The 27099-nt window shown below is 49.5% G+C and overlaps 1 protein-coding gene across 2 annotated transcripts in view; it reads right to left on the reverse strand.

Moving 5' to 3' along the window:
- The window catches only part of larp4b (La ribonucleoprotein 4B), a 190830-nt gene extending 181567 nt beyond the window's left edge, over positions 1-9263 (reverse strand). Inside the window, exon 1 of one of the 2 annotated variants that reach the window (XM_072508268.1) lies at positions 8932-9263. The gene's annotated coding sequence lies outside the window, so the exon portion shown is untranslated. Of the gene's footprint in view, positions 1-8904 lie in introns of both variants that reach the window. The other variant, XM_072508269.1, reaches the window with a different exon arrangement.
- Between the last annotated feature and the right edge of the window lie 17836 nt (positions 9264-27099).

The raw sequence follows: 27099 nt of genomic DNA on the forward strand, positions 1-27099 counted from the left end.
TGCCCATCACTACCTCCTTGGTGATATCAATCCTCTCAAGGTCCTCACCTGTCATAGCCTCATTTCCATCAGTCACTGGCATGTTATGTGTCTTCCACTGTGAAGACCGACCCAAAAAACCTGTTCAGTTCCTCAGCCATTTCCTCATCTCCCATTATTAAATCTCCCTTCTCATCCTCTAAAGGACCAATATTTACCTTAGCCACTCTTTTTTGTTTTATATATTTGTAGAAACTTTTACTATCTGTTTTTATATTCTGAGCAAGTTTACTCTCATAATCTATCTTACTCTTCTTTATAGCTTTTTTAGTAGCTTTCTGTTGCCCCCTAAAGATTTCCCAGTCCTCTAGTCTCACACTGATCTTTGCTACTTTGTATGTTTTTTCCTTCAATTTGATACTCTCCCTTATTTCCTTAGATATCCACGGTCGATTTTCCCTCTTTTTACCGTCCTTCCTTTTTGTTGGTATAAACCTTTGCTGGGCACTGTGAAAAATCACTTGGAAGGTTCTCCACTGTTCCTCAACTGTTTCACCATAAAGTCTTTGTTCCCAGTCTACCTTAGCTAGTTCTTCTCTCATCCCATTGTAATCTCCTTTGTTTAAGCACAAAACACTAGTGCTCGATTTTACCTTCTCACCCTCCATCTGTATTTTAAATTCCACCATATTGTGATCGTTCCTTCCGAGAGGATCCCTAACTATGAGATCCGGAATCAATCCTGTCTCATTACACAGGACCAGATCTAGGACCGCTTGTTCCCTCGTAGGTTCCATTACATACTGTTCAAGGAAACTATCGCGGATACATTCTATAAACTCCTCCTCAAGGCTGCCTTGACCGACCTGGTTAAACCAATCAACATGTAGATTAAAATCCCCCATGATAACTGCTGTACCATTTCTACATGCAACTGTTATTTCTTTGTTTATTGCCTGCCCCACCATAATATTACTATTTGGTGGCCTATAGATTACTCCTATCAGTGACTTTTTCGCCTTACTATTCCTGATTTCCACCCAAATGGATTCAACCTTATCCTCCATAGCACCGATGTCATCCCTTACGGTTGCCCAGATGTCATCCTTAAATAACAGAGCTACACCACCTCCCTTACCATCCACTGTCCTTCCGAAAAGTTTGATACCCTCGGATATTTAACTCCCAGTCGTGACCATACTTTAACCATGTTTCAGTAATGGCCACTAAATCATAGTCATTCACGATGATTTGCGCCATCAACTCATTTACCTTATTCCAAATACTACGAGCATTCAGGTAAAGTACACTTATGTTGGCTTTTTTACCTCTGTTCTGAATCTTAACACCTCGATCAGTAACCTCTCCTAAGTTATATTTCCTCTTAACCTTTCTCCTAATTTTCCTTGTCGTCGAACCCACATCTTCCTGTAACAACCTGCCGCATCGCTTACCATTAATGTTTTCACTTCCCGTTTTATTTCTTTTAGTATTCCTGGTCCTATTCACTGAGCTCCCCTCAGTCACTGTACCTTGTACTGTCGCCCTTTTTGATTTTTGACTATGGCTTCTCTGCCTTACACTTCCCCCCTTACTGCTTTTTATTTCTGTCCCTGTTTTACTACCTTCCAACTTCCTGCATCGGTTCCCATCCCCGTACCACATTAGTTTAAACTCTCCCCAACAGCTCTAGCAAACACCCCCCCCCCCAGGACATCGGTTCCAGTCCTGCCCAGGTGCAGACCGTCCGGTTTGTACTGGTCCCACCTCCCCCAGAATCGGTTCCAATGTCTCAGGAATTTGAATCCCTCCCTCTTGCACCATCTCTCGAGCCACGTATTCATCCTCTCTATCCTGACATTCCTACTCTGACTAGCTCGTGGCACTGGTAGCAATCCTGAGATTAGTACCTTTTGGGTCCTACTTTTTAGTTTAACTCCTAGCTCCCTAAATTCAGCTTGTAGGACCTCGTCCCGTTTTTTACCTATATCGTTGGTGCCTATGTGCACCACGACAGCTGGCTGTTCACCCTCCCTCCCCAGAATGTCCTGCAGCCGCTCCGAGACATCCTTGACCCTTGCACCAGGGAGGCAACATACCATCCTGGAGTCTCGATTTCGTCCGCAGAACCGCCTGTCTATTCCCCTTACAATTGAGTCCCCTATCACTATAGCCCTGCCATTCTTCTTCCTGCCCAGCTGCGCAGCAGAGCCAGCCACGGTGCCATGAACCTGGCTGCTGCCGCCTTCCCCTGGTGAGCCATCTCCCTCAACAGTATCCAAAGCGGTATATCTGTTTTGCAGGGAGATGACCGCAGAGGACACCTGCACTGCCTTCCTACTCTTGCTCTGTCTTTAGGTCACCCATTTACTATCTCCCTCAGTACCTTTCACCTGCGGTGTGACCAACTCGCTAAACTTGCTATCCACGACGTCGTCAGCATCGCGGACGCTCCAAAGTGAGTCCATCCGCAGCTCCAGGTCAAGGAGCTAACACTTAATGATAAGCCACTGTGGTAACATCAAGCCCTTTTAAAGCTGCCACCCATAAACCTGAAAATTCAAATTAAAACTCCTGATGCCATGACACAAGGCTTTATCAATCTTCAATCTTAGCAGAAACACCTCCTCTCTCCACCCGATGTGATTAGAACTTGCATATTTTTTTACAAAAAGTTTACAAAACACTGGTTCAGTTCTTTGGATTGTAGTAGCCAAAAACAAATCAATCTAGCACACTTTGATTTTTGCTTGTGGGCTGATGGTGACTATCATTACAAATCATTGAGGCCAGCATATTACACATCTGCGATTCAGAAATCATTTGCACATTTGGGGCACATTCAGAGGCAATGCAACATGCTCGGAATCTAACTGCACCTCCAATAAAAGAGGGGTCTCAAAGCCACTTGGTGGGTTGATCTTTAATATTAACACTGACCCAAATAATCAGAACTACATGACTTCAGTTCTCTCAGTACACCATGTAGCATTTGAAGCACTTACCTATGCAACCAGCCACCACCACTCATCAACCGTCCTGCCTTCTCTTAAATGAAATGAAAGTCGCTTATTGTCACAAGTAGGCTTCAAATGAAGTTACTGTGAAAAGCCCCTAGTCGCCACATTCCGGCGCCTGTTCAGGGAGGCTGTTACGGGAATCGAACCGTGCTGCTGGCTTGCCTTGGTCTGCTTTCAAAGCCAGCGATTTAGCCCTGTGCTAAACAGCCCCTTCTGTGCAGAACCTTGAAACGGGTGGCAGCTTTAAAAGGGCTTCGATGTTACCAGTGGCTTATCATTATTAAGTGTTAGTTCCTTGACCTGCATTTCATGATGCTTTATGTATTACACGTAGGCCAACTTTTAGTTTTTGCTTTGTTTGATTTCAGGGATTCCTGAATTTGCTTCAGTGAGAGAATTGAGACTTAAAAGTGTAATCACAGAAAGGTGCAGAACCTTGGTATAGAGCAGCTCTTTGGCAGTTCACCCAAGGAACCAAAAGCCTTCAAATAGCCTGGCCAATAGGCATTGTTTAAACCTAACACTCCTTCGATAAACACATACACACGACTTGGAAAAACTTGCTGCTTTACCTAAATATACTGAAACCAATTGCAGAATCCCAATTTGCCCTTGGCGGAGCTTAACTAGTTCACCTCAGAATAGGAGCTAAGCCCGTCTCTTTCAGGCCTTGACCTAAAACAGTACTGATTTGAGTGGTGCCTTGACCTCAAATCTTTACACATATTTTAATACAAATTTTATATATCTGAACTCTCTAGTTAACTACTGTTGTGCAATTATGATTAGTCTGGTTTAAGTACAAATTTATTGCTCAGACTTGTGGCAATGGTGGATGTCCATGCAAATGCTGACCACCATGAAGAATGACCAATATCTCTTGCACTGCATCAAGTAAAAGACACCAACGCCCAGATTTGAAATAAATGCTTGGCTCTTATCTTGCACAGCTGGAGGGAATACAAGAAATTAGCCATTTTGTAGGCAAATTCTCTGAACTATCGTCTCAAACATTCCTCCAATATATTTCAGTCCTGGCATTTCCCGGTTCTAGTGAGTTTGTCACTTTGTGCCTCAATTATTCCATACTTACTTAAACCTACCTCTAATGAAAAGCTTGGTCACTTCTTCCAATATATCACAATACCTCGCATGATATAATGGTAATGTCACTGGACCAGCAATCCAGAGGCCCAGGCCAATGCGCTGGGATCAAATCCCATCACTGCTGGTGCAATTAAAAGTCAGTTAAAATCTTGAATCAACGCTAGTCTCAGTAATGGTGACTGACTGTGAAATCATTGTAGATTGTTCTAAAATGGAATCTTCTTCAGGAAAGTAAATCTGCCGTCCTTACCTTGTCTGTGACTCCAGATACGCGTAGAATTACAGAATATGGTACAGCAATCTTGTCTGCACTTGGTCTCCAAATGAGCAACTCGCTTCATACCATTCCCATCTTCTCCTTGGAACCTTACACATTCTTCCTTTTCAGAGAACAAATTCCTCTTCAAATGTTTCAATTGAACCTGCCTCCAACACAGACAGTTCATTCCAAAGCTTTACCATTTTCTGCGTAAAAAAGTTTATCTGCAAATCACTCGTTTCTTTTCTAATTACTTGAAATCTGTGCCCTCCCATTCTCAATCCTTTCACAAGTGGGAACAGCTTCTCCCCATCTACTCCGTCTAGATCTCTCTAGATTTTGAATATGTCTATCAAATCTCCATGAATGTAGTTAGCTCTTAACTACCCTCTGAAATAGCCTGGCAAGCCACTCATTTGATGGGCATTTAGGGAGGGGCAACTAAGGCTGGTATTGGCACCCACATCCCATGAAAGAGTACGTTTTTTAAAAATTCTGATAATTACTCCTGCAAACTGCTCAAGGGCATTTTGCTCGATTTAAGATGCTATTTTAGTGCAGTTGCTTTCGGATATGTCTACGTTTCATTAAAGACACTACAAGAATCTGTCACATTACAATTAGTGCTTCCCTAAACTCTTCCCTGTCCTTTTTCCTCTTCCCTCTCTTCACAATGTTGCAATTAAGCATCGCTCTTGTTCATGTTCAAAAACACATGGCATTATAAAACTGAAACTCCTTTCCTCCCTCAGCTGTCATTCATTCGTCCTATAATCTAAGTTTTAAAAACCCAAAAAGTTATGTGACCAGTATTTCCCGTTCAACCTTGTGGTACCCTGCCTCCACTGTAAACTTTGGTCCTCCAATTCTACTTTAAAGCCACTAATAATGTCCGCATTTCTGACAAAAACACAATGAAACTAGAAGTTCCTCAGTATTTTCAGAACCATTGTGAGCAGAGTTCACACCTGTGTGATATCAGACAAGGAGGTATAAACCATCACATGACTAACATTTCTCCAAACTAGAAAGAATATACAGCACCTTTATAAACCAGAACCTTGCGATTAGATTACAACCGTGTACACATCAATTTCATAAGATTTACTTGATGTATTCAATTGCACACTAGTTGCCAGTAAACAAATTGCTTACATCACTGTGATTTGCATCTTTAAAGATATAAATTGTAAAGAACATGCCAAAGAGCTTCATAAGAGCCAGGTTTTTCTGGCAAATTCCATTTTAATGCCAATATACCAATAGACCAACACAGGGAGCTGCCCTTAAGTATGTTTACTGTGCATTAATGAAAGAATGTTTGAATTACTAATCATAAATCTGAATTACTAATCATAAATATACTTTGCATCAGTATTCACCAAAGAGAAGGAATTATACTTTGCATCAGTATTCACCAAAGAGAAGGAATTGGTAGATGTTGAGTCTGGAGAAGGGGGTGTAGATAGCCTGGGTCACATTGTGATCCAAAAAGACGAGGTGTTGGGTGTCTTAAAAAATATTAAGGTAGATAAGTCCCCAGGGCCGGATGGGATCTACCCCAGAATACTGAAGGAGGCTGGAGAGGAAATTGCTGAGGCCTTGACAGAAATCTTTGGATCCTCGCTGTCTTCAGGGGATGTCCCGGAGGACTGGAGAATAGCCAATGTTGTTCCTCTGTTTAAGAAGGGTGGCAGGGATAATCCCGGGAACTACAGGCCGGTGAGCCTTACTTCAGTGGTAGGGAAATTACTGGAGAGAATTCTTCGAGACAGGATCTACTCCCATTTGGAAGCAAATGGACGTATTAGTGAGAGGCAGCACGGTTTTGTGAAGGGGAGGTCGTGTCTCACTAACTTGATAGAGTTTTTCGAGGAGGTCACTAAGATGATTGATGCAGGTAGGGCAGTAGATGTTGTCTATATGGACTTCAGTAAGGCCTTTGACAAGGTCCCTCATGGTAGACTAGTACAAAAGGTGAAGTCACACGGGATCAGGGGTGAACTGGCAAGGTGGATACAGAACTGGCTAGGCCATAGAAGGCAGAGGGTAGCAATGGAGGGATGCTTTTCTAATTGGAGGGCTGTGACCAGTGGTGTTCCACAGGGATCAGTGCTGGGACCTTTGCTCTTTGTAGTATATATAAATGATTTGGAGGAAAATGTAACTGGTCTGATTAGTAAGTTTGCAGACGACACAAAGGTTGGTGGAATTGCGGATAGCGATGAGGACTGTCTGAGGATACAGCAGGATTTAGATTGTCTGGAGACTTGGGCGGAGAGATGGCAGATGGAGTTTAACCTGGACAAATGTGAGGTAATGCATTTTGGAAGGGCTAATGCAGGTAGGGAATATACAGTGAATGGTAGAACCCTCAAGAGTATTGAAAGTCAAAGAGATCTAGGAGTACAGGTCCACAGATCACTGAAAGGGGCTACACAGGTGGAGAAGGTAGTCAAGAAGGCATACGGCATGCTTGCCTTCATTGGCCGGGGCATTGAGTATAAGAATTGGCAAGTCATGTTGCAGCTGTATAGAACCTTAGTTAGGCCACACTTGGCGTATAGTGTTCAATTCTGGTCGCCACACTACCAGAAGGATGTGGAGGCTTTAGAGAGGGTGCAGAAGAGATTTACCAGAATGTTGCCTGGTATGGAGGGCATAAGCTATGAGGAGCGATTGAATAAACTCGGTTTGTTCTCACTGGAACGAAGGAGGTTGAGGGGCGACCTGATAGAGGTATACAAAATTATGAGGGGCATAGACAGAGTGGATAGTCAGAGGCTTTTCCCCAGGGTAGAGGGGTCAATTACTAGGGGGCATAGGTTTAAGGTGAGAGGGGCAAAGTTTAGAGTAGATGTACGAGGCAAGTTTTTTACGCAGAGGGTAGTGGGTGCCTGGAACTCACTACCGGAGGAGGTAGTGGAGGCAGGGACGATAGGGACATTTAAGGGGCATCTTGACAAATATATGAATAGGATGGGAATAGAAGGATACGGACCCAGGAAGTGTAGAAGATTGTAGTTTAGTCGGGCAGTATGGTCGGCACGGGCTTGGAGGGCCGAAGGGCCTGTTCCTGTGCTGTACATTTCTTTGTTCTTTGTTGTTCTTTGTTCTAGTTAGATATCACAATTGCATGAAGGGCAGCCAAGTTTAAAACTTAAGCAGCCCTTTCAAACAAAAAAAAATCCCACAAGATTACAAAGAAAAACAAATATGATTTGTTCTGGCACTACACATTTTTATTACAGAGTAACGTCAGCAAAATTGGACTTTTAATGCACGTTGGCTTGGTGGCGATAAAGCATTCCAGAGGCCTACTACATCCAAAATGTAGATTAAAATGTTCATTCAGTTCAACCAAAGAAGCCTTGCTTTACACATTAAACAGGGGACTGAAGGATTATTTTCCGAGTTAAAAAGAAGTCGCTCCCTTTTTACACTGAAGCAGTTGAGCGAAGTGTTAAGAGCCGAAGTAGGCCAGAAACCTAGTGTCCCTGGAAACTTTTTTTGCAGCGCATCCCCAGTAGCAACAGACGCAGTGCGGTCTGGTAGTTAGCTGACACAGCTGTGAATCTCGCTGACATTTTTTTTGTGCCGAGAGGGCAAACTCCATCAACTTCAGTGGCCAACCATCATTTATGTGCCCGTTAAATAGTTGCTAAATCATACTTCCAGACTCTTGAGCTGCGGGTGCAATGCTATCACTAACTGCACTTCTCCCCACACCCCGCCTCGAGAATTTTCCAAAAGGAGGAAAAGAAAGTGACAATGACTGCTACACGAAATCCCTGATGTGGAAACCGGCGGGCCTAAAAAAAAAGAGTCCACATTTAACCTTATCTCCCCCCCCCCCCCCCACAAAAAATGAGCAGAACTGACAAAACTCGGAATTAAATAACTAAAGGCCGATTGGGGGCCCCCAAAATTCATGAAGATACATGCGTCACATTCGGACACAAGTGAAATGTGAGAAAATATACAAAGAAAAATCCCGCGGATTCATTTCCCTCTTTTTTTTGGCGTAGTGGTGGAGGAGGGGGTTCAGCTCCAGCCATTCATATTGGAGGGAAGCACATGTTCTTCATGGACTCGGTGCACAAACAACAACCCGCCTTCACCCCCCCGCCCCGCCGTGCAGGCATGGAGTAAAGCCGCCAGATTAAAGCGCACATACACGCACGAAAACACAGCTAGGAGAGAACTAGGCCCGGGGCCTACCATAGTAGGCTGCGGCCTCTTTTATTTTCTATTTTCCAATTTAAAAAAACACCATCAGCAGCAGCACCTTTCCAATCCGGCCTTTATCCTAACACGCCCTCCACTCCACCTCACGCAGGGATACAGGCAGAAACACCCCCCTCCCTCCCTCTCTCTCTCCCCGGGCCTGGTCTTGCTGCTGCTGCAACATGGCGGCCACCATGTCTCCCTCTCGCTGCCCCGGGGGCCGGGCCTTGAAGCCGGACCCGAGACAACCCCCCCAACCCAACCCCACACACACAGTCCAAATCCTGCATCAAAGCAGCCCCTCTCCCTCACCTGCCCGCCGCTCCTGCCGTCACTTACCACGGGACGCCCGACTGAGCCTCTCGCCCGGTCACTCGTCCCCCCTTCGGACGGCGGGGAAACAACAAGCAGCAGGAAGAGGAGGGGAAGGAGGAGGTCGTCGCTGCGGCCCCGGGAATCACTCGCTCGCTCGCTGTCTGCGTGAGAGGCCGGCCTGAGGGAAGCACTTCAACAAAAAAGCAAACTCGGGCAATAGCTGGATTTATTTATCCCCTTCCCTTTGAGGCCTCGACGATAGGGTTCGGGCCTTGCCGCCGTTTAATCCCAATCAGCTCCGGTTAAAAGCGCTTCGTCGTCCGATCTCTCTCCTGGCGGAAGGGGGGGGTTGGTTGGGGGGGTGGGTGGGGGGGAGGGGGAGAAGAGAGAGGGGGGGGGATGGGCAGCTCCTGGCGTGGGGAGGGCGGGGCAGCCAAAGTTAGCGCCGGATGTCCCGCCCCCTGCTCTCCATCCTCCCGGCTGGCTAGTGACCCCGCCCACCGAACGCCAGTTTTCGATTGTCCTCCCCTCCTGTCAATCATTGAGATTCCCGCCCCTCGCTCTTCCGCCAACTTCCATTGTCCTCCCCTCCTGTCAATCATCGAGGCTCCCGCCCCTCGCTCTTCCGCCAGCTTCGATTGTCCTCTCCGCCTGTCAGTCATCGAGCCTCCCGTTCTTCCACCAGCTTCGATTGTCCTTCCCGGCTGTCAGTCATCGAGGTTCCCGCCCTTCCGCCAACTTCGATTGTCCTCGCCGCCTATCAATCATCGCCTTTCCCGCCTCGCCCCTTTTTAATTAATGGGAACCAGGCGATTTGTCGCGGAACTGTTGCTCATCACGCGCCTTGAACCTATCAAGAGTTTTTGCTCCTCTTTCTTCCACCGGTCAAAAAAAACATTCGATTTTTTTTTCTTTAAGTTTGCACATTTTAATTTTAAAGATTTTTTGCATTACCTTAGACACGAAATGAGAGCGTGGGGAGGTGTGTGGTTGTAGCCGTGTTGCCTGGCCATATGGAACACTCGTGGAGCCCTTTCGCCCTTACCACTGCCCTGCGCAATTAATTCCTAAGCATGCTGAAGAAAAGCAGCCGTTTGTTAATTTGTTTTTTTCATTCGGATTTTATTTTCAATAGCTGGCCCAAACCAGTGTGCCGAGCATCTTTGGATAGAATGACGGGAGATAAATGGTTTGGCATTTTTCTTTTAAACACACACGCACGTTGCTTTATTTTCCCGCCTTCTTCCCGTGTGCCGCAGTGCGTAAATGACGCTTGAATGCACCTGGAAATGAAAGCAGTTGTGGGCTCAGACATTGCATGAGGTTACATTGCTCCGGAGTGTCCGCAGCCAGCCGCCCGCCCCGCCAGTGCTGCACGAAAAGCTGAATGAACGCGCGAGTGGCGGGACGGGGATTGCGTCAGAGACGCGTGTGCACCCTCGTCAGGTGGAAAAGCTGCAAACCTCGTGTCTCCCTCTCCCCTCCTCCTCCTCCCCCATCTGAAGCACAAATCCAAAATCTGTGGAAACTTCCTTTGCCCTGTCACCTAAATGTCAGGTCGTTTAATTGGGCCTTGCACATTTTGCCTTGAGCCTTTTTTTAATTGCCAAGACCAGGGAAACAATTATTGGCTGTCAATCACATACATACACAAAAAACTTTGGATTTTGTAGAGCACAAGTTATCAAAAGTGCTTGGTAGCAGGTCCCTCCCACAGCAATTAAAAAAAAAAAATTTAGAGTACCCAATTCATTTTTTCTAATTAAGGGGCAATTTAGCATGGCCAATCCACCTACTCTGCACATCTTTTGGGTTGTGGGGGCGAAACCCATGCAGATGGGGAGAATGTGCAAACTCCACATGGACAGTGACCCAGAACCAGGATCGAACCTGGGCGCCGTGAGGCAGCAGGGCTAACCCACTGCGCCACTGTGCTGCCCACCCACAGCAATGTTGACATGTTCTTTATGGGTGATGATGATATTCAGCCACTCACTCTGTTCCGCAGCCAGGTAATTTTCACTTTGCGGTGCAGAAATAGGCCTTTCGGCCCATTGTGTCTGTGCCGGCCATCAGGCACCTATCCTAATCGTATTTTCCAGCACTTGGTCCACAGCTTTGTATGCTATGGTATTTCAAATGCACATCTGAATGCCTCTTAAATGTTGTGAGGAGCTGGTTTAGCACAGGGCTAAATCGTAGGCTTTGAAAGCAGACCAAGGCAGGCCAGCAGTACGGTTCAATTCCCGTACCAGCCTCCCCGAACAGGTGCCGGAATGTGGCGACTAGGGACTTTTCACAGTAACTTCATTTGAAGCCTACTTGTGACAATAAGCAATTTTCATTTTATTTTATTTTCATTTCCCCACCTCTGCCACCCAAGCAGTGAGTTCCAGATTCCAATCACCACACTCTGGGTGAAAAAGTGCTTCCTCAAATTTAATAGAGCGAAACCGGCGCTCTATAAAAGTGGGGTACAATTCGGAATGCTATTCCCGGCCAGACTCTGGGTGACATAAAGGCAAAGAACTTTACTTCAAAACCCCGGCGGAGGCTAATGAGTTTGTTAAAACGAACAACCTAGAGGGAGAGCAATTGCGCAGCGATGAAAGCGGCAGGGGCAGAAGAGGAAAGAAACTGAGAGCGGAGGTCAGACCGCAATCAGGGGCAAAAATACAAACTATGTTTATATGTTTTTACGCGGGGCTTGCTGCCTCGTTTTCGTGCCCGACTCTTCCCTCAGTGTGATGAGGGGGAACAGGGCAAGGGGAGCGAGGATAAGGAAAGCAGGCAGGGGGCGAGATAAGGGGTGGGTAAAGCGAGGCCAGGGTTAGACAAGCAATGGGGGAGCCACTGTGCTAGCAAGGAGGGCTAGCACAGGAAGTCAGGCAGTAAGGGAGGCCGCGGCGCACCTCTCAGGGGCAAGGGAGCGTCTGGCTAAAAGGGGTGGGGGGGTTCAGGGCAGAAGGGGGGAGAATACAGGGGGGGACAGTGGAAGGGCGGATTGGGGGGGGAAGCGCAGGACAGAAAAGGAAAAAAGGGAAGGATAAGGACAAGAAACAAAGCAGGTGCAGTCCACGGCAGGCATGGAGTAGGGCGAGGAACCAAGATGGCGCCGCAAGTAGCCACTCAGAAGGGCCTTTGGTGGAGGGAGACCCCGGAGTGCAGGGGCACACTCACGTGGTGTACACATAGTTGGCGGCTGTGTTTAGTGCCCCCAGGACAAAGGGAAACCCCGGAGCGCAGGGACCTGACCTCATGGTGAGAGCGACAACCGTGGCCATTTTGGACGGCGGAGTGCAGGGCCTCGTCTACCAGGTAAGTATGGGTGATCTCGCAGGACCAGGGAGTCAGAAACCCCCCACCACGATTGTCACCTGGAACGTACGGGGACTTAACGGCCCGGTGAAAAGATCTAGAGTCTTTGCCCACTTAAGAATCCTAAAGGCCAAAATAATTTATCTGCAAGAGACGCACCTGAGGGAGAAGGACCGACTAGAAGGGCTAGGGGAGTAGCCATACTAATCTGCAAGAGGACGAGGTTTACAGAAACCAAGACAGTTACGGACCCCAGGGAGACGGTACGTCATGGTCAGCGGTGTCCTGGAAGGGGCACCGGTGGTACTGGTAAATGTGTATGCTCCCAACTGGGACGACACAGAATTTATAAAGAAGACCATGGCGGATATCTCCAACATTAACACACACCAACTGCTTATGGGGGGGGCGACTTTAACTTGTGCAGGACCCACTGACCGACCAATCAAACCCCAGAACAGGGAGAAAGACTGGCATGGCTAGGGAATTGGGAGAACTTATGAAGCAGATGGGGGTGGTGGACCCATAGAGGTTCCTACACCCAGGAGAAAAAGTGTTTTCATACTTCTCACAAGTGCATAAGGTATTCACCCCTATCGACTTCTTTGCAGTGGGGAAATGGTGCTTCCAGGGATCACGGGAGCGGAATACTCAGCGATCGTTATCTCCGACCACGCTCCACATTACATGGATGTGAGGTTGGAGACAGGCCGTGCCCAGCTCCCCATATGGAGGCTGGACACGGACCTCCTGGCCGACAAGGCCTTCTGCCAAAAAACATCGCGGGACATAGGCGATTACGTTAGTAACAACCAAAATGGGGAGGTCTCACCCTCCTCATTTTGGGAGGCACTGAAGGCCGTGATTAGAGGAGAAATCATAGCCTACAAGGCAAGCAGAGATAGGGAAGAGATGGTGGCCAGGCAACAGCTAGTGGACTCCATTCTGGATGTCAACAGAAAGTACTCCGAGGCCCCGACCGTAGGGCTGCTGGCGGAGAGGAAAAAGCTGCAAATGGACATTAACCTGCTATCCACCAGGAAAGCAGTGTACCAACTCCAAAGACACAGCGGACCTTCTATGAACACGGAGACGAGTCTGGCCGCCTATTGGCTCATCAGCTGAGAAAGCAGGCAGCCAGGAGGGAAATAACCCAAGTAAAGGATAGCAGAAGCAGACTGGTAACAGAACCAAAGGAGGTCAATCAGGCATTTGAGACGCAGGGATATAACAGTTCCTCAACGGACTGGAACTACCAGTTGTGGGGGAAGCTGGAAGCACCATTAGATCTGGGGACTGGAACTACCAGTTGTGGGGGAAGCTGGAAGCACCATTAGATCTGGGGACTGGAACTACCAGTTGTGGGGGAAGCTGGAAGCACCATTAGATCTGGGGACTGGAACTACCAGTTGTGGGGGAAGCTGGAAGCACCATTAGATCTGGGGACTGGAACTACCTGCTGTGGGGGAAGCTGGAAGCACATTAGATCTGGGGACTGGAACTACCAGTTGTGGGGGAAGCTGGAAGCACCATTAGATCTGGGGACTGGAACTACCAGTTGTGGAGGAAGCTGGAAGCACCATTAGATCTGGGAGAAATCATGTAGAGCATCAGCTCCATGCAGGCGGGGAAGGCACCGGGACCCGACGGGTTCCCGGTGGACTTCTATAAAAAATTCACGCCAGCCCTGTCCCCACACCTCGCAGACTCGCCAGCAATGGGGCACTCTGCCTCCCACGCTAGCACAGGCCACAATTTCTCTGATACCCAAAAAGAATAAAGACCTGACGGAATGTGGATCATATAGACCCATGTCACTGCTGAATGTTGATGTGAAAATACTCGCAAAGGTCCTAGCTAAAAGGCTGGAAGGCTGCATACCAGAGGTGGTCACAAAGGACCAAACGGGCTTTGTCAAGGGTAGGCAACTCACTGCGAACATCAGGCGGCTGCTGAATGTAATAATGACCCCCCCCCCCCCCCCGCCCCCCCCGGGAAAGAGGACCAGAGGTGATCATCTCCCTGGATGCAGAAAAGGCCTTTGACAGTCGAATGGAAGTACCTCCTCGAAGTACTGGAACGGTTTGAGCTAGGAGCGGGATTCACCGCCTGGGTGAGGCTCTTGTACAACGCTCCCAAGGTGAGTGTTCGAACGAACACCACCAGCTCTGAATACTCCCAGCTACAGAGAGAACAAGACAGGGCTGCCCGCTGTCCCCACTCTTGTTCGCGCTAGCGATCGAACCCCTGGCGATAGCCCTGCGGGACGCGAAACATTGGAAGGGCATCTGGAGAGGAGACAGAGAGCACAGTTTCACTCTATCGGATGACCTGCTCCTTTATGTCTCGAAGGCACAGGAGGGGACTGAAGGAAATTCTGCAGATCCGGAAAGGGTTTGAAACCTTTTTGGGCTAAAAACCTAACCTGTGAGGCATTCCCAGTGAACCCAATTGGGGGAGGGGCAGAGCTGGAGGGGCTCCCGTTTAAAACGGCCCAGAACAGATTCCGTTACCTAGGGATCCAGATAGCCAGAGACTGGACACAGATCCACAAGTGGAACCTGACCGGCCTGGTGGAGGAAATAAAAATGGGCCTACAGAGGTGGGTCTCACTCCCACTTTCCCTGGCGGGGAGAATGCAGACGATCAAGATGAACATACTGCCAAGGTTCCTCTTCCTGTTTAGATCCATTCCGATCTTCATCCCCAAGGTCTATTTCCGAAATGTAGACGGCCTAATCATGGCGTTTGCGTCGGGGGGGTAAGAACCCGAGAATTCCCAAACCGACACTGAAAAAAATGAAAATCAAAGGGGGCTTGGCTGTACCGAACCTACGCAACTACCACTGGGCAGCAACGGTGGGAAAAGTGAGGGGGACTTCCGGTGGTGACTATGAAGGAGCAAGTCGCACATTTGGTGGCTCCCACTCGGGTCGGACTTTTGGACCTTTACCCCCGATTTTTTACCGGACTTGATTCGGAAAATCGATGATCGAGGCAATTGTGTACTGGATTCCCACATCGGTGCATGGAGAGGCGGACTAGAAGTGCTCGCAAAGGCAGAAACAGACGGACAGAGAAGGCTTGGGCTGAAGCTGCAGCGGGAGACAGCATGGCGGATGACCGGAGCTCTGGCTTGTCGACCCAGCGGTCAACGGAGCAGCTGATGCAAGTTATCCAGGAGGGCATCGCTAAACAGAAGCAGGACTGCTTGGACCCGATTAAAGAGGCTATTGCGTGGCTGGAGCTTAGATTGGATGCCCAAGATCGAGCGATCCAGAAAGTAGAGAAGGCGCTGGCTGACCAGGAGGAACATCAAACTGCGGTGGAGATGGAAGTGGGGTTGCTGAGAGACCAGCAGAAAAGGCTCCTGGAGAAGGTGGAGGACCTAGAGAATAGGTCCCACCGGCAGATTGAGAATCGTTGGGCTCTCAGAGGGGTCCGAATGAGCGGAAGCTGGGGCATACATAGCAGGCATGTTTGAGAAGCTGCTGGGGGAAGGGACATTCTCCTGACCCTTGGAGGTGGCAGGGCTCACAGAGCGCTCATGAGGAAGCCATGAATGGGCGACCCCCCCCAAGGGCAATGGTGGTGAGATTCCACAGGTATTTGGACAAGGAGTGTATTTTACTGTGGGCCAAGCAGACACGGAGCTGTAAATGGGAGAACAGTATCTTGCGGATATATCAGGACCTGAGTGCGTAGGTGGCCAGGAGAAGAGCGGGGTTCAACCAGATAAGGTTGACCCTTTTTAAGAAAAAGGTGAAGTTCGGACTGCTGTATCCGGCCCGTCCCTGGGTCATGTACGAGGAGCAACATTTTTATTTTGAGTCTCCTGAGGAAGCGCTGGACTTCGCAAGAAGGAAAGGGCTGGTGGTGGACTGAGAACTTTGAACTTTGCTTCAACGTTCATGTTTTAAAAAGTTTCTAGTTTTTCGTTCTGTGGACGTTATTTGTAATGCCTTCTGTATTGATTTGGGGCTAGTTGCAGAGCTGAGTGAGTTATAGTTTACATTTGCACTGTTGGGGGATGGAGGTGTGTTTGTTAGGTGCTAGATCTTTTGCTTGATCTTTTCTTTGTTTAGTGATTTATTTTTCTGTTGGGCAATTGTGTTTGGATTGTCTTTCATTTGAATATGTGTGTCCGAGCGGGGGGGAGGGAACAATAGGTGGGAGAATGTCTGGCGCCAGGGGAGGGGGGCCACCAATCTAGGGGCTAGCTCACGGAAGCGCAGTGGGGGGTGAGCAGATGTTAGGCTTATCAAAGGGGTCAATCTACTTTGTGCTGTTACTAGCGGGGGGGAGGGGGGGGAAATGTTCTGCTGACGAGGGAGGGGTTTTTGCTAAGGGACAGAGAGGAGGTCGGGGGCGGAGGCTGCCTGGGAGCGGGCTGGTGGAGACGTGGGGCGCAGGCTGGAGACTGGCCCAAGAAAGGGGATGGCTGATCGGCGAAGGAGGGGGGTGATGAGCCCCCCCCCAACTAGGCTGATCGCCTGGAATGTACGAGGGCTAAATGGGCCGGTCAAAAGGCATGCGTGGTTGTGCATTTGAGAAGACTGAAGGTGGACGTGGTAATGCTACAGGAGATGCACCTTAGAGTAGCTGACCAGATTCGATTAAGGAAGGGATCGGTCGGACAAGTTTTTCACTCGGGGCTGGACTCGAAGACTAAAGGGGTCGCGATCCTGGTCAACAAGCGAGTGGTGTTTGAGGCGGGAAGAATAGTTTCGGATGTGGGAGGCTGGTACATTATGGTCAGTGGGAAATTGGAGGGGGTGCAGGTGGTACTAGTCAATGTATATGCACCAAATTGGGACGATGTGGAGTTTATAAAGAGGAAGATACCGGACCTGGATTCGCATAAGTTGGTCATGGGAGGGGACTTCAACACAGCTATTGACCCTGGTTTAGACCGGTCAAGCTCAAAAACAGGCAGGGTGCCAGCAATGGCAAAGGAACTAAAGGGGTTCATGGAGCAGATGGGGGGGGGGGGGGGGGGAGAGAGAGATTTGGGCGGCCGAGGTCAAAGGAGTTCTCCTTCTACTCTCACGTGCATAAAGTATAAAGTGTACTCCCAGATTGATTTTGTCATTTTGAGCAGGGCTCTACTGACGGGGGTGGTGGACACGGGGTACTCGGCGATCACAATCTCAGACCATGCCCCGCACTGGGTTGACCTACAGATCAGTAAAGACAGTAATCATCGCCCGCACTGGACGTTAGACGTGGGACTTTTAGCTGATGAAGAGGTGTGTGGGCGGCTGAGGAAATGTATTCAGAACTACCTGGAAGTCAACGACACGGGGGAAGTTTCGGCAGCGGTGGTCTGGGAGGCATTGAAGGCGGTGGTTAGAGGGGAGCCAATCTCAATACGTGCCCACAGGGAGAAGGCAGACAGGGCAGAGACAGACCGACTGGTAAAGGAGATCTTACAGGTCGACAGGAGGTATGCAGAGTCCCCAGAGGCATTGCTTTTAAGGGAACGGCGGAGGATACAGGCGGAGTTCAGCTTGTTAACCACAGGGAGGGCAGTAGAGCAGATGAGAAAGGCGAGGGGGGCGATCTAAGAGCCTGGAGAGAAGGCAAGCAGAATGCTTGCACAGCAGCTTAGAAACAGGGAGACAGCCAGGGAGATAGGGAAAGTAAAGGATGGGGACAGGAGCCTGGTTGGAGACTCAGCAGGGGTGAATAAGGCGTTCAAGGAGTTTTACAGTAGGCTGTACGGGTCGGAACCCCCAGCTGGGCCGGAGGGGATGAGGCACTTCCTAGTGGCGCTGAATTTCCCGAAGGTGGACGGGGAGCTGGTAGAAGGGCTGGGAGCCCCGATCGGGATGGATAGATCGGAAGAGATAGCGGAGGGTCTGAAGGCCATGCAGCCGTGATAGCCCCGGGGTCAAATGGATACCCAGTTGAGTTCTATAAAAAGTTATCTGGGATATTGGGGCTGCTGTTGATGAGGATATTCAATGAGGCAAGGGAGCGTGGGGTGCTTCCCACGACAATGTCACAGGCCACGATTTCGCTGATCCTGAAGCGGGACAAGGACCCGGAGCTCTGTGGGTCCTACAGGCCAATATCCCTATTGAATGTGGACGCCAAACTGCTGGCCAAAGTTTTGTCCTCTAGGATTGAGGACTGTGTGTCGGACGTTATTGGGGAGGACCAGATGGGGTTTGTTAAGGGAAGGCAGTTGGAAGAAGGTTGTCAAAAGTGGTCATGATGCCCCCAGAAGATAGGGAGGTGGAGGTAGTGGTCGCAATGGATGCAGAGAAGTCTTTTGATCGGGTAGAATGGGATTATCTGTGGGAGATACTGGGACGGTTCGGATTTGGGCGGGGCTTTATTGACTGTGTCAGATTGCTGTATCAGGCTCCTGTGGCAAGTGTACGGATGAACAGGACAATATCGGACTGCTTTAGACTGCACTGGGGGATGAGACGGGGATGCCCCCTCTCCCCACTTTTGTTCGCATTAGCCATAGAGTCGTTGGCAATTGCACTGAGGGCTTCAAGGGGCTGGACCGGGTTGGGGGGGGCGGAGTCTCGATCTACGCAGACGACCTGCTCCTGTATGTATCGGATCCAGCATAGGGGATGGAAGAAATCATGAGGATTTTGAGGGAATTTGGCCGGTTTTCGGGGTATAAGCTAAATATGGGGAAAAGTGAGATGTTTGCGGTCCAGGCAAGGGGACAGGAGAGGCGACTGGGGGAACTGCCGTTTAGAGTAGTAGGGGGAAGCTTTCAGTACCTAGGCACCCAAGTGGCGCGGGAATGGGAACATCTGCACAAACTAAATCTGGCCCGACTAGTAGACCAAATGAAGGACGATTTTCGGAGTTGGGACGCGCTCCTATTGTCATTAACTGGGAGGGTCCAGACGGTGAAGATGACGGTCCTCCCGAGATTCCTGTTTGTTTTTCAGTGTCTCCCAATTTTTATTCCGCGGTCCTTTTTTAAATGGGTCAACAAAGTGATCACTGGCTTTGTATGGGCGGGCAAGACCCCACGAGTAAAAAGGGGGATGCTTGAGTAGAGCCAGGGAGAGGGCGGGCTAGTGCTGCCAAACTTCAGTAATTATTACTGGGCGGCAAATATAGCCATGATCAGGAAGTGGGTGCTGGTGGTGGTGGTGGGGGGGGGGGGGGCATGGGAGCGTGTGGAGGTGGCTTCATGCAAGGGCACCAGCTTGGGGGCACTGATAACGGCGCCTCTGCCATTCCCACCGGCACGGTACTCCACCAGCCCTGTGGTAGTGGCGGCCCTGAGAGTCTGGGGGCAGTAGAGGAGACATGTGGGAGCAGAAGGAGCATCGGTCTGGTCTCCAATCTGTAATAATCGGCGGTTTGCCCTGGGAAGGATAGGTGGGGGGTTTCCGAGATGGCAGAGAGTAGGGTTTGAAAGGATGGGAGATGTGTTTATAGAGGGGAGCTTTCCTAGCCTGAGGGAGCTGGAGGAGAAATTTGGATTGGCGAGGGGAAACTAGTTTAGGTACCTGCAGGTGCGGGTCGTCCTGCGCAGGCAGGTCTCAACCTTCCCGCTCCTACCACCAAGGGGGATACAGGACTGGGTAGTTTCCAGAGTGTGGGTGGGAGAGGGAAGGTCTCCAACATCTACAGGGAGCTCATGGGGTCAGAGAGGACGCAGACGGAGGGGCTGAAGCGCAAGTGGGAAGAGGGGTTGGGCAGAGAGTTAGGAGATGGTCTATGGGCAGACGCGCTGAGTAGAGTCAAAGCGTCCACAACATGTGCCAGGCTCAGCCTGATACAGTTTAAGGTTGTTCACTGGGCTCACATGACAGTGGCCCAGATGAGCAAGTTCTTTCGTGTAGAAGATAGGTGTGCGGGAGGACCAGCGAATCATGGCCATATGTTCTGGACATGCCCGAAGCTTAGGGGATTCTGGCAGGGGTTTGTGGATGTTATGTCCACGGTGTTGAAAACAAGGGTGGCACCGAGTCCAGAAGTGGCGATTTTCGGGGTGTCGGAAGATCCGGGAATCCAGGAGGAGAAAGAGGCAGACGTTCTGGCCTTTGCTTCCCTGGTAGCTCCGAGACAGATATTATTAGTTTGGAGGGACCCAAAGCCCCCAAGGTCGGAGACCTGGCTATCTGACATGGCTAGCTTTCTCTGTTTGGAGAAAATCAAGTTAGCTTTGAGAGGGTCAATGTTAGGGTTCGCCCGAAGGTGGCAACCGTTCATCGGCTTCTTTGCAAAAAATTAATCGTCAGCAGAAGGGGGGGGGGGGGGTAGCTTAGTTTAGTGTAGGGGGTTAATAAAGGTGGGACCTGTAAGGGAGGAAGACAGCTTTTGCACTATGTATATAAATTCATGTACATTGTTTATTTTGTTATTGTAAAACCAAATATACCTCAATAAAATGTTTATTAAAAAAAATAAAGAGTGAGGGGATGGGTACACGAACCCGACTCAGAATGGAGGAGACCTCCTGTACCAATGGAGGAGACCTCCTGTAAAGGAATGACCCTCCGGGCCCTTTCTACAGCAGCACTCCCATCCCCCTCGACAAAATACACAACAAACCCAGTGGTAGCGGCCACGCTGAGAACATGGGCCCAACTGAGACAGCACTTCGGGCTAACTAAGCTGTCCCCCATGGCCCCCATCTGCAGCAATCATAAAATCCCCCCAGTCATGCTAGACACCGCCTTCAAAAGATGGAGACGAGACAGGGGCACACTGACGGTCAGGGACTTTTACATAGGGCACAGACTGACGACACTGGACAAACTGACGAAGAGGTGGAGACTACCGAAAGGACAGGAAATGAGGCACCTGCAAATAAAACACTTCCTCCGTGAAGAGACAGTAGGGTACCCCGGGGCCCCAGAAACCACATTATTAGAGGACCTGATAGGCAGCAAAGAAGGGGGACTATGTGGGAAAATGTACGGACAGTTACTGGACAGAGCTTGAACACCATTAGACGAGACCAGACAGAAATGGGAGGACGAACTGGGGACAGAGGTAGGATGGGGACTCTGGAGCGAAGCACTGAGCAGGGCCAACTCCATCTCCTCCTGCATAAGTCTCAGCCTAATGCAGCTCAAAGTGGTGCACAGAGCACACCTGACCAGAACCCGAATGAGCAGGTTCTTCCTGGAGGTGGAGGACAAATGTGAGCGGTGCCAGAGGGGCCCGGCAAACCACACACACATGTTTTGGGCTTGTCCCAAACTTCCTGGGTTCTGGACAGCCTTCTCCGAGGCAATGTCCAAGGTTGTGGGGGTGAGGGTGAAGCCATGCCCAATAGTGGCAGTCTTCGGGGTATCGGAGCAGCCAGAGTTACACATGGGGAAGGGGGCCACGCCCTTGCTTTTGCTTCCCTAATCGCACGCCGGAGAATCCTGCTCGGCCGGCTATCAGCAGCACCACCCACAGCTGCAGACTGGCTCGTTGACCACTCAGAATTTCTCCACCTGGAGAAGATTAAGGATGTCATCCGAGGGTCAGAGGAAGGCTTCCTGGATACTTGGGGGCAGTTTGTCGGCCTGTTCCAAAACCTGTTCGAGGCCAGCAACGAAGAGTAAGATAGGAAAACGGGAGAGATAGGAGGAAAAAAGAGGAAGGACAAGGGGAAAGCAAAGACAGAGGATGAACCAAAGGAATGTGCAACCTGGGAGGGGGGAGGAGGAGAGGAAAGACTGGAAAGTCATAAAAAGGGAACAAAGTTGGGGGGGGGGGCAACTGAACACCACATTCTGAAGGCAACCCCCCCTCCCCGATCACAAGGCAAACACAGCCAAAGTCAACGGGGGGGGGGAAGAAAAGGGAGAGGGGGGGAGGGAGAGAGGGAGGACACAAGAGGGGGGGCAGGAGGGGGCGTGCGGAAGGGACCACAGGCCAAACCAGAGGGTGGCAAAATGTACATAAAGTAAATTAAGAGAAGGACAGGATAAACCTTTCTGTATAATCCAATAAACTAACACGGCAAAAAATGTACATAACTGTTGATAAATATGGAAAATGCCAATAAAAAGATTTTTTAAAAAATCTTTTGTAATCAATTCCCTTCACAATAAATAATAACATTCTGCCAACTAGCTTTTCGGATTTATGCACTAGGACACCCAGATCCCTCTGCACCCCGCAACCTCTTATCATTTAGACAATAAGCTTTTTTATTCTTCCTGCGAAAATGAACAATTTCACATTTGCCCACATTATACTCACGTCCTGACTTGTAAATATATTGCTGTTCCCTCACTATCACTTGGTCAAAATCTTGGGACTCCCTCCCCAATAGCACTGTGGGTGGTACCGACATCTCAGGGACTGCAGTGATTCAGGAAGGCAGCTGAACACCACATTCTGAAGGACAACTAAGGATGGGCAAGAAATGCTGGCCTAGCCAGTGACGAACTTTTGAAAATCCAGATTTTTGCCCACTCACTTAACATACCTCATCAATCGTTTTGTCATTCTTTGATGTTTTTTATATTCCCTCCAACCTTCTGACCTGCCACATGTCTTTGTGCAAATATATGCTTTTTCTTTCAATTTAATATCGTCTTTAACTGTTTTAGTTTACCACGGATGATGGGCTTTCGCCTTGGAATTTTTGTTCCTCATTAGAATGTGTTTGTTCTATGTATTCTGATGTATCCCTTTAAATGTCTACCATTGAACCTTCATTGATTTATCCCGTAAACACATTTGCCATTTAACTTCAGTTAGCTCTCGCTTTTATGCCTTCTTAATTGCCCTTTTTAAAGTTTAAAATACTAGTCTTGGACGTACTCTTCTTTCCCTCACACAAAAACACAGCGGGTCTGCCAGCATGTATCAGGAGAGAAATAGAGATACCGTTTCGAGTCAGGGGGTGCGATCTTCAGGCCACGCTGCCCCAGAAAAGCATCTCACACGTAGCCGGTGAAAGCCGGGAGACCCCACTCCCGGGAGTCACCCGGCTCGCAACGTCTTGCAAGATTCAACACAATCTCATGAGACGTTGCAAGGAGAATCCCACCTACAATGGGTGGGACCACTTTTTGGCAAATCTGCATATTAGAGCGAGGCAACAAGCCTTACTCTAATGTGTAGATTTTCAATGTACCCGAGGCTTTGGGATTCAATTCCTTCACCTCGGGGACATCGGGCGAGCGTCGTTTGGTGCTAGTCTCCACTAACGGGAACCAGACAGAACGGCACTTGTGGGGGTCCCCAAGGGGATCGGAGGCTCCCATCTGCATGCCCTTTGGGCAGTCTGGTGCCCTGGCACTGCTGGTGCCACATGGTTACCCTGGCAGTGCTACCTGGGTGCAATCCTGGCACTGCCAAGATGCCCAGGTGGTACTTCCAGCTAGCAGGGACATTGCTATGGCGCCAGGTTGGCATTTTTTGTGTGAGATCAGGCCGGGGGATGCCCGTTGGGGGGTGTGAGAGGGGCTGGGGGACCTGGGCTGGGGAGTGCTGGGGGGGGCATTTGTAAATGGCATCCCAATCCCTTGCTACAATGGGCAGTTTCAGCGGGTGGAGCTCCCCGTTGTAAAAATTGGGGCTATGTGCGGCCTCGGCCACGTGTTTCCCCATTAGGCTTCTTATTCAACAGGAGTAGCGTTGAATAGCCACATGTTTCTCAGCACTGCGAGTGTCGGGAAACACGTGGATAAATGCGCTCGCTAGGGAACTTTGTTCTCTTTTGAGAAGATCGCGCCCATGGACTCTTTGTCAGAACTGAAAGGACAGAGAGTGTGTTAGAACTGCAACAAAAAGTAACAACGTTAAGAACAAATGATAGATGGCCTGGTGTGAGAGGGGAAGCGAGGTCTATTGCATCGTGGCAACACATGTATGGAATATTTTTTTAAAAGAAGAAAAGGGCGTTTAGAATGGAGGAGAAAGGTCAAAAGCTAAAGTTTCTGAAGGCAGTGCTGAGTCCCGAGGGCTGCAACGTGTCCAACTGGAAGATGAGATACGGCTCCTCCAGCTTGTGCTGGGTTTCACTGGAGCATTGCAGCAGACTAAGTTCATAAGTTCATGAGTTCATAAGATATAGGAGCAGAATTAGGCCATTTGGCCCATCGTGTTTGTTCCGCCATTCTATCATGGCTGATATGTTCTTCATCTGTTACCTGCAATGCTGCAGACCAAGAGCTGGATTGCATAATCAGCCAGAGCATCTCCTCCCCAGAACACATGACCTCGGAGCAGGAGTAGGCAATTTAGCTTCCCGGGCGTAAACACGCTCAATACGGTCATGGCTGATCCCATTATGACCTCAGCTCCACTGTCCTGCCCGTTATCCATAACTCTTCACCATTACCAATTAAAAATCTGTCTAACTCCTCCTTAAATTTACTCAATGACCCTGCATCCACCGCATTCTGGGGTAGCACATTCCACAGATTCACAACCCTTTGGGAGAAGTAGTTTCCCCTACAATCTGTTTGAAATTTGCTACTTCTTTTTCTAAGATTATGATCTCTCATTTTAGAATGCCCCTCAAGAGGAAGCATCTGCTCCATGTCTACTTTATCCATACCTTTTAGCATTTGTATACCTCAATTAGATCTCCCCTCATTATTCTAAACTCTAGAGAATATAGGCCGAAACTGTTCAATCTCTCCTCATGCGGCAAACCTCTTGGGCGCGATTCTCCACTCCCATGCCGGTTGGGAGAATCGCCTGGGCCACCAAAATTTCCGGGGACGCCGGTCCGACGCCCTCCCGCGATTCTCCCAAGCGGCGGGAACGGCCCGGTCGAGTTTCGCGGGCCGTAGGCCGGAGAATCGCCGGAGACACCCAAAATGGCGATTCTCCAGCACCCCCGCTATTCTGAGACCCGGATGGTGGCGGGTTCCCCACATCTGGTCGCTGCAGTCGTGGGCGGTGCGTGAACGCTGGGGGGGCGACCTGTGGGGGGGGCGAGGGGGGATCCTGCACCGGGCTTCACCTGGAATGTGGGGTGGCCCGCGATCGATGCCCACCGATCGTCGGGCCGACCTCTCTGAAGGAGGACCTCCTTCCTTCCGCGGCCCCGCAAGATCCGTCCCCCATCTTCTTGCGGGGCGGATTTAGACAGGACGACAACCGCGCATGCGCGGGTTGGCGCCGGCCAACCCGTGAATGCGCGGATTACGTCCGTTATGCGGCGCTGGCCGCGTCATCTATGTGGCGCCACTTTTACGCGGGCGACAAGGCCGGGCGCGTGTAGATGACGCGGCCCCGATACTGGTCCATTGTCAGGGCCTGAATCGGTTGGGACCGGGGCCGTTCCGCGCCGTCGTGAACCTCTACGGCGTTCACGGCGGCACGGCCACTTCGGCGTGGGAGTGGAGAATCCCGCCCCTCATCTCTGGAATCAATCTCGTGAACCTCCTCTGAACTGCCTCCAATGCCTACCTCTTTCCTCAAATAAGGGGACCAAAACTATGCACAATACACTAGATGTGGTCTTGCCAATGCCTTGTATAGTTGCAACACCACTTCCTTACCTTCATACTCAATTCCTTTTGCTATAAATGCCAATATTCCATTTGCTTTCCTTATTATCTGCTACACCTGCATGCTCATTTTCTGCGACTCATGCACGAGGTCACCCAGATCCCTCTGCACGGACCACCCCAAAGTGGCTCTCCATTTACATCATAAGTTGCCTTTCCATTTTTTCGACCAAATGCATGACCTCACACTTATCCACGTTAAACTCCATCTGCCACATTTTGGCCCACTCTCCTAACCGATCTATATCCATTTGTAAGGTTATTTCCTCACCGCAACTTACTGCCACAGGGAGCAGCACGGTGGCGTAGTGGGTTAGCCCTGCTGCCTCACGGCGCCGAGGTCCCAGGTTCGATCCCGGCTCTGGGTCACTGTCCGTGTGTAATTTGCACATTCTCCCCGTGTTTGCGTGGGTTTCGCCCCCACAACCCAAAGATGTGCAGGCTAGGTGGATTGGCCACGCTAAATTGCCCCTTAATTGGAAAAAATTAATTGGGTACTCTAAATTTAGCTGGGGCCCAAGGACCGAACCCTGTGGCACCCCACTGGTTACATCTTGCCATTCAGAAAAAGACCCAGTTATCATGACTCTGTCTCCTGTCCGTCAGCCAGTCTTCTATCCAAGCTAATAAGTTACCCCTAATCCCGTGTGATCGCAGCTTATGAATTAACCTTCTGTGCGGCACCTTATCAAATGCCTTCCGGAAGTCCAGATTTACTACATCTACAGGATCCCCATTATCTATTTTGCTTGTTACATCTTCGAAGAACTCGAGCAAATTAGTCAACCATGATTTGCCCTTCTTAAAACCATGCTGACCCTAATGGATAGTGCTTTGGCTTTTCAAATGTTACGTCCTTGATAATTGATTCTTGCAATTTTCCAACAACAGATGTTAAACTAACTGGTCTGTAATTTCCCACATTCTGCCTTCCTCCCTTTATGAAGAAGGGCGTTACATTAGCATTTTTCCAATCCACTGGAACCTTATTGTGTCCAGGGAATTTTGGAATATTATAACCAATGGATTCAGTGTCTCTGCTGCCACTTCCTTTAACACCCTAGGATGTAGGCCATCAGGCCCTGGGGACTTGTCTGCCCTCAATCCCAATAGTTTGTTGAGTACCGTTTCCCTATTGATGCTGATTGTTCCAAGTTCCCCAGTTCTATTGCCTATGAATTGCCCGTTCCTATAGGAATGGTATCAATGTCCTCCACCGTGAAAACTGAGGCAAGGTACTAACAAAGAACAAAGAACAAATAAAAGTACAGCACAGGAACAGGCCCTTCGGCCATCCAAGCCCGTGCCAACCATGCTGCCCGACTAAACTACAATCTTCTACACTTCCTGGGTCCGTATCCCTCTATTCCCATCCTATTCATGTATTTGTCAAGATGCCCCTTAAATGTCA

This window comes from Scyliorhinus torazame, chromosome 6 (assembly GCF_047496885.1).
Source record: "Scyliorhinus torazame isolate Kashiwa2021f chromosome 6, sScyTor2.1, whole genome shotgun sequence".
Lineage (NCBI taxonomy): Eukaryota > Metazoa > Chordata > Chondrichthyes > Carcharhiniformes > Scyliorhinidae > Scyliorhinus > Scyliorhinus torazame.